At 42.6% G+C, this 7,688-nt stretch overlaps 2 pseudogenes; both read left to right on the top strand.

Moving 5' to 3' along the window:
* The first annotated feature begins 966 nt into the window (after window positions 1-966).
* On the top strand, window positions 967-2,993 carry LOC115662020 (L-type lectin-domain containing receptor kinase IX.1-like; annotated as a pseudogene).
* A 2,345-nt stretch (window positions 2,994-5,338) lies between these two features.
* LOC130140417 (L-type lectin-domain containing receptor kinase IX.1-like) lies at window positions 5,339-7,381 on the top strand (annotated as a pseudogene).
* The last annotated feature ends 307 nt before the right edge of the window (window positions 7,382-7,688 follow it).

Genomic DNA, 7,688 nt, shown 5'->3' with positions numbered 1-7,688 from the left:
ACTCTCTCTTGCTTGGTTGACTCGAGAAGCTAGTTTCTGAAGTGGGTAACCTTCGGTTTCTCAGCCATGACCGGGTTGGATTTCGAGCTCCATACTCTCCATGCTTGGGAATTTCTCTTAACTTGCAAGTTTCTTTGCCAACAGTCCCAATGCTAGTTACAATGTTAGAGGAAAGAAGAGCAAGTCTGGGCTATGTTCTCTCTCGGATTTAGGTTCATTTGGGTTGTCGGGCTTCACTTTGGTTTCATCATCGGCCTAAGAGAAAACAAACTACGACAACACTTGTACAAATTTACTGAAAGGAATTCAAGGCAACAATCTATTAAAAGGAAAGCAGCTAAGGATTCATATTCGCTTAGGTACTTGAATTTACATAATAAGGAGAACGTAAATTACCAGCTTGTGTTATAACTAATCATACAAATTATGTCTTTATATGGTTATATTAATTATAGAATTGTACAACACAATAGAAATTAGGGGTGAGCATGGTCCGGATGAGCGATTCCCACGTTGGAAGATAAGACAGTGCATGCAGCAAAGAATTCATTCAATTGAAGTTTGCCACATTGGAACAAGTGCAAAAAGACGAAGAGAACTTCAATCGGTTGGCAATCGAAGAACAAGTTCAAACTTGATTAAGGCTTTAATCTAGCCTTGGAACAGGCGGAGAAAGAGAGCTAGAGAGAACAAAAAAGGCGGAAATTGCTGGGAAGATTAATTATTAACTAATTTATTATGAAGTGGGCCCTCGACATTTCTTAACACCATCCCCTTAGGTTATATCAATTCCTGCCATGGTTCTTTTTCCTTATATAAACCGTGTGGACTCTTGTTATTTTCGTTTACATTAAACCGTTCCACGGTTGCTCGCAAGTTCTTCAGCAACCAAAAGTCATTGGAACAATGTCAAAGCACCAAGAAGCTGTGCTAGATTTCAAAAGCAATCTAGAGAGCTCAACCAGAATGGAACTTCACAGCTCAGAAATCGTAAGTTTCAAGATCATAGGGCTTCAATCCCTCTTAGTCTTGGTTCTCTCTCTAGCCAATGCCTTCACGGCTTTGGCGACGTCTCAGGGCATCGATTTCAGCTTCCTGACTTTCGACGGTGATAGCATTCAATTCCAAGGCGATGCATCGGTTTCGACTGACTTCATCCAACTTACCAGGGCCAATCAAGACCAGAACCTCGTTGGGAGTGGGGGGTGGGCCACGTACCGTGAGCCGATGCACCTTTGGGATAAGGAAACCGGGAACGTAGCGGATTTCACCACCCATTTCACCTTCGTCATCAATTCGCTAAGAGAGTCAGACTTTGCTGACGGACTGGCCTTCTTTCTTGTCCCCGAGGGGTCTCAACTCCCGGTCCACTCGTTGGGAGGCGCCCTGGCTCTTGTAGATCCAGGCCGCGACCCTTCCAACTCTTCCACATGGTTTGTAGCCGTCGAGTTCGACACTTACCACAACACCAATAGCACTGTTGCCGTGGACCCGAATTGTTCACAAGTTGCACATGTTGGTATAGACCTGAATAATCTCAATTCCACGGCATATAGCTGCGTTGATTGGTTCAAGGATAAAATCATGAGTGGTGGGCGGATCAATGCTACGATAAGGTACAATTCTAGTACACAGAATTTGAGTGTTCTCATGTTAGATGGCGATGCCATGGGTATTGACATAAATTCCTCCGCTATCTATGATATAGTCGACATGACAAAGTATTTGCCGGAGTGGGTGACTTTCGGTTTCTCGACTGCCACAGGTTCGTATTTTGAGTTGCACACTCTTAAGGCATGGGAACTCAGCTCTAATGTGCAAGTGATGGCTGGAAAAAAAAGTGAGTTGTGGTTATGGTTTGTCTTAGGTTCAGGTTCTTTCATTTTGTGCACTCTTGTTCTAGCCGTTATTTGGTTTCGTCACCGTTCCAATAGAAAGAGAACTTACATGAGTGGAGAAGAAGATGATCCAGCGATTGAAAAAGAATTCGAGCAAGTGTTGGGGCCCAAGAAATTCTCCTACATGGAATTGGTCGCAGCCACCAATAACTTCGGAATCAATCGGTTGCTAGGGGAAGGGGGCTTTGGAAGAGTGTACAAAGGTTACTTGACCAGCATGAATGCTAATGTCGCAATCAAGAAGATTAACCCGGGGTCAAGACAAGGGATAAAGGAGTTTGCTACCGAAGTGAAGACCATAAGCCGGCTTCGGCATAGAAACTTGGTCCAACTTATCGGGTGGTGTCATGAGAAAAAGGAACTCCTTCTTATCTATGAGTTCATGTCTAATGGCAGCCTCGATTATCATTTATTCAAAGAACGGACCTTCTTGCCGTGGGAGAAGCGGTACAAAATCGCGCAAGGCATAGCCTCAGCATTGCTTTACCTCCATGAAGAATGGGAACAATGCGTTGTGCATCGGGATATAAAGTCCAGCAATATTATGCTTGATTACAATTTCAATGCTAAATTAGGGGACTTTGGTCTGGCTAGGCTAGTTGACCATGCCAAAGAGTTACAAACGACGGTGTTGGCCGGAACTAGGGGCTATTTGGCTCCTGAATGCTTTTACAATGGCAAGGCAAGTAAGGAATCGGATGTCTATAGCTTCGGAGTCGTCCTATTAGAAATAGCTTGCGGAAGAAAAGTCCTCGAGCCAATGGCCGAGGAAGACCAGGTCCAACTAGTGGACTGGGTTTGGGAGCTGTACGGACTGGGAGGCAACTTGATGCGACGGACTCGAAGCTTACCGATTTCAATGAAAAGCAATTGGATTGCTTAATGGTTGTAGGATTGTGGTGCACTCATTTGGACCGCACTGCTCGTCCTTCCATGAAAGAAGCGTTAAATGTTCTTAACTTTAACGCTCCGCCACCTATTCTTCCAGCGAAATTGCGTGTCCCTACATACCCGGCGCCTCTATCCACATTCACTCCAGCATTGTTTGTTTCATCCCATGCCACCTCGACCGACTGCGCCGAAATGTCCAAATAGGTAGAGAAGATATCTCAATTAGGTAAGTCTCGAGCAATAGAAAAATCACTATCAGGATGTGTTCTTTTACAACATAACCTATTAATAGATACTGTCGTGATATGTTTAAATGCCAAGTTCATGACAATTTTGATGAGATGATTTTAAGGTATACCTTTTCTTTTTATCCTACTTAGATACGAAAACGAGCATCACTACTTTTTCTCTTTCTATCTAAATGCAGGAGCTCTTTTAAAATAAAATGGGACCCTTTGGATTTTATGTTTTGTTTTGGTATACTTTTTTCTATCCTATTTTTTTGGCTAAACGTCGAGTTGCCACTAAATTGGATAATACTGCTAGTAAAATGACATATAAATTCTGACAAAAAAATAATACACAAATAAAATGGTCACCAAAAAATCCTTCATCGAGAGGCTATTTGGTTCTCATGAGGGCGAACGGAGACCCTTTCAACTCTTTTATCGCATTTGTTGCTGTGGAATTTGATACTTTCTTCTACTAACTTTTTGGGATCTGCGATGCAGACATGTCGGTTTAGACTTGAAAAACATCTCATCTGCGAGTTATTTGTGTGCAAATTGGTTGAAGGACGAAATCAGGAGTGGTGGACACATCTATGGGTCGATAATATACGACTTGAGCAAGCGAAAACTAAGTGTCCTCATGATGGGCCTCGGCGCTCCAGTCCCAAAAGACACGCTTTCACTCTCTCTTACTTCGTTGACTCGAGAAGCTAGTTTCCGGAGTGGGTAACCTTTGGTTTCTCAGCCATAACTGGGTTGGATTTCGAGCTCCATACTCTCCATACTTGGAAATTTTCTCTAACCTGCAAGTTTCTTTGCCAACAGTCACAAATCCTAGTTACAAGGTTAGAGGAAAGAAGAGCAAAGTCTGGGCTATGGTGTCTCTCGGGTTTAGGTTCATTTGCGTTGTCGGGCTTCGCTTTGGTTTCATCATCGGTCAAAGAGAAAAACAAACCACGACAACACTTGCACAAATTACTGGAGGGAATTTAAGGCAACTATCTATCAAAAGGAAAGCAGCTGAGAATTGATCTTCGCTTAAAAACTTGAAATCTACATAAGGAGAATCGTAAAAATTATGACTTTGAATGGTTATGCTTTAGAGCTGTATACGTGTTCAGCTCTTAATGAACTGCATGTATTAAAGAAATGGGGGAAGAAAAACCTGTTTATACGACAAAGCAATATGGCAGAATGATCGGTTGGTATTTAATTCGTTCAATCTATTCCCTAATAATAATCTTACAAGTCCCTCCTTACACTTGCGTTGACGTCTGTACACCCGATTATAGGCTTAGCTCGAAATAAACATATTTTAACAATTGCGGTTACGTCAATAAAAATATATTTAAAGTGAAACATGGGACATGTTTTGACTCTTGCAATGGCAGTTGTTTTTGACAGAATCACAAAAGCCTAATATTGAAGTCTCTGTTGTTTTTCTTAGCATCATACTATATTACTATAACAAGCAATTATCGATCCGACATTCCAAAGTTCGCAGTCGTCGTTTAACACACGGCATAACCAATGACTCGGTTTGCTATTAGAGCAGTGCTAGACTTTTTATAACTAATTTACAAAATTGATTTATAGTTAATTAGGAGAGGCTAGAGAAAATAGAGGTTGGATTATGAAAGCAAGTTTAAAAGTTTTAAAAAAATGTGTTACATATTTCCATCGTAGAAGAAATTACAAGTAGAAGCCATTATATGTATGTTTGAAGCGTCTAGTTTTCGAAATTCGCTTGAATTTGCGATGGTTGTTACAATTTCGAGCTTGTTTAAGAGTTGAAGTCTTCTCTTTCTCTTAGAAGACAAGACAGCGAGTGCGGCAAAGAATTCATTCTATTTAAGTTCGCCGCATTCGAACAAGTGCAAAAGACGAAGAGAAACTTCAATTGGTTGGCAATCCAAGGACAAGTTCAAACATCGATTTCGGAAACTTGATATTGATTTAGGCTTAATCTTGTGTTAGGCTTCATCTAGCCTTGGAACAGACAGAGACAGAGAGGTAGAGAGAACAAAAATGGTGGAAGCTGTCATCGTCAGCGTTGCTGGGAAGATTAATCACTAACTAATTTATTATGAAGTGCCCCCTCGACATTTCTTAACACCATCCCTTTAGGTTATATCAATTCTTACCATATTTCTTTTTCCTTTTATACACCGTAAGGACTCTTGTTATTTTTGTTTATATTAACCCGTTACGAGGTTGCTCGCAAGTTCTTCAGCAACCAAAAGTCATTGGAACAATGTCAAAGCCCCAACAAGCTGTGCTATTCCTGATTGCAAAAGCAATCTAGAAAGCTCAACCGGAATGGAACTTCACGGCTCAGATATCATATGTTTCAAGATCAGAGGGCTTCAATCCCTCTTAGTCTTGGTTCTCTCTCTAGCCAATGCCTTCACAGCTTCGGCGTCGTCTCAGGGCATCGATTTCAGCTTCCAGACTTTCGAAGGTAGTAGCATTCAATTCTAAGGCGATGCGTCGGTTTCGACTGACTTCATCCAACTTACCAGGGCCAATCTAGACCAGCACCTCGATGGGAGCGGGGGGTGGGCCACGTACCGCGAGCCGGTGCGCCTTTGGGAACGTGGCGGATTTCACCATCCATTTCACCTTCTTCATCAATTCGCTAGGAAAGTCAAACTTTGCCGACGGATTGGCCTTCTTTCTTGTCCCCGTAGGGTCTCAACTCTCGGCCAACTCGTTGGGAGGCTGCCTGGCTCTTATAGATCGAGACCGCAACCCTTCCAACTCGTCCGCATGGTTTGTAGCCGTCGAGTTCGACACTTTCTTCAACAATGATAGAACGTCGTGGGACCCGAACTGTTCACAAGTTGCACATATCGGTATAGACTTGAATAATCTCAATTCCATGGCATATAGCTGCGTCGATTGGTTCAAAGATAAAATCATGAGCGGTGGGTGGATCAACGCCACGATAACATACAATTCTAGCACACAGAACTTGAGTGTTCTCATGATAGACGCCGATGCCACGGGTACTGACATAAATTCCTCCGCTATCTATAGCATAGTTAACCTGATAGAGTATTTGCCCGAGTGGGTGACTTTGGGTTTCTCGGCTGCCACGGGTAGGGATTTCGAGTTACACACTCTTAAGGCATGGGTATTCAGCTCTAATTTGCAAGTGATGGGCCTGATGGCCGGAAAAAAGAGCAAGTCGTGGCTATGGTCTACCTTAGGTATAGTTTCTTTCATTTTGCTCATTCTCGTACTAGCCTTTATTTGGTTTCGTCACCGTTCCATGAGGGGAGAAGATGATCCAGCGATTGAAGAAGAATTCAAGCAAGTGTCGGGGCCCAAGAAATTCTCCTACAAAGATTTGGTTGCAGCGACCGATAACTTCGCAATCGAACGATTGCTTGGAGAAGGGGGCTTTGGGAGAGTGCATAAAGGTTACTTGACCAGCACGAATGCTAATGTCGCGATCAAAAAGATTAACCCAGGGTCAAATCAAGGGATAAAGGAGTTCGCTACCGAAGTGAAGACCATAAGCCGGCTCGGGCACAAAAACTTGGTCCAACTCATTGGGTGGTGTCATGAGAAAAAGGAACTCCTCCTTGTCTATGTGTTCATGCCTAATAGTAGCCTTGATTGTCATCTATTCAAAGAGCATACCTTCTTGTCGTGGGAGATGCGGTACAAAATCGCACAAGGCATAGCCTCGGCATTGCTTTACCTCCATGAAGAATGGGAACAATGTGTCGTGCACCGGGATATAAAGTCTAGCAATATCATGCTCGATTACAATTTCAATGCTAAATTAGGGGATTTTGGTCTGGCTAGGCTTGTTGATCATGACAAAGAGTTACAAACGACGGTGTTGGCCGGAACCATGGGCTATTTGGCTCCTGAATATGTTTACAATAGTAAGGCGAGTAAGAAATCAGATGTCTATAGCTTCGGAGTCGTCTTATCAGAAATAGCTTGTGGAAGAAAAGCTATTGAGCCAAGGGCTGAGGAAGGTCAAGTTCGACTGGTGAACTGGGTTTGGGAGCTGTATGGGACTGGGAGGCTACTTGACGCAGTAGACTCGAAACTTGGTACCAATTATGATGAAAAGCAACTGGAGTGCTTGCTGGTTGTAGGGTTGTGGTGCGCTCATCCAGATCATACCGCCCGTCCTTCCATGAGGGAAGCATTAAACGTTCTTAACTTCATCAATCCGCTACCTGTTCTTCCATCGGAATTTCCGGTCCTTGCACACCTGGTGCCTCTATCCGCATTCGCTACATCATCGTCGGTTTCAATCCATGCCACCTCAACCAGCGGCACTGAAATGTCCACATTTACTACCTCTTCGGTACAATATTAAGCTTCTGCTGCATTGCTCCCAAATGTAGGATGAATTCCTACTTTCGGTATATTTTTCAATAATCAGTTTGACTTATAAATCATACTTCGAAATTTGATTTCGAATAATTATCTATTTCATATAATTTCATGTGTACCTCAGTATTAACTCTTCATGTTTAAACTTCCATTTGATCTCCAGGAATAAGTAAGGTTCTTAGATGGTTTAGTATCTGAAATCAATTGCTACTTAGAGATTGTGCCCGCTCATTGCCTGAACTCATGGGTCTTAATCGAACTTTTGTAAAATTATTGTTCCCTCATTACAAATCGAAAGACTTGCTTT

Source organism: Syzygium oleosum, unplaced genomic scaffold (assembly GCF_021117445.2).
Source record: "Syzygium oleosum isolate NSW1041296 unplaced genomic scaffold, Sole_v2.1 Sole_v2.18, whole genome shotgun sequence".
Lineage (NCBI taxonomy): Eukaryota > Viridiplantae > Streptophyta > Magnoliopsida > Myrtales > Myrtaceae > Syzygium > Syzygium oleosum.
The sequence above is the reverse complement of the archived record's forward strand: the minus strand, read 5'-3'. Positions and strand labels throughout refer to the sequence as shown.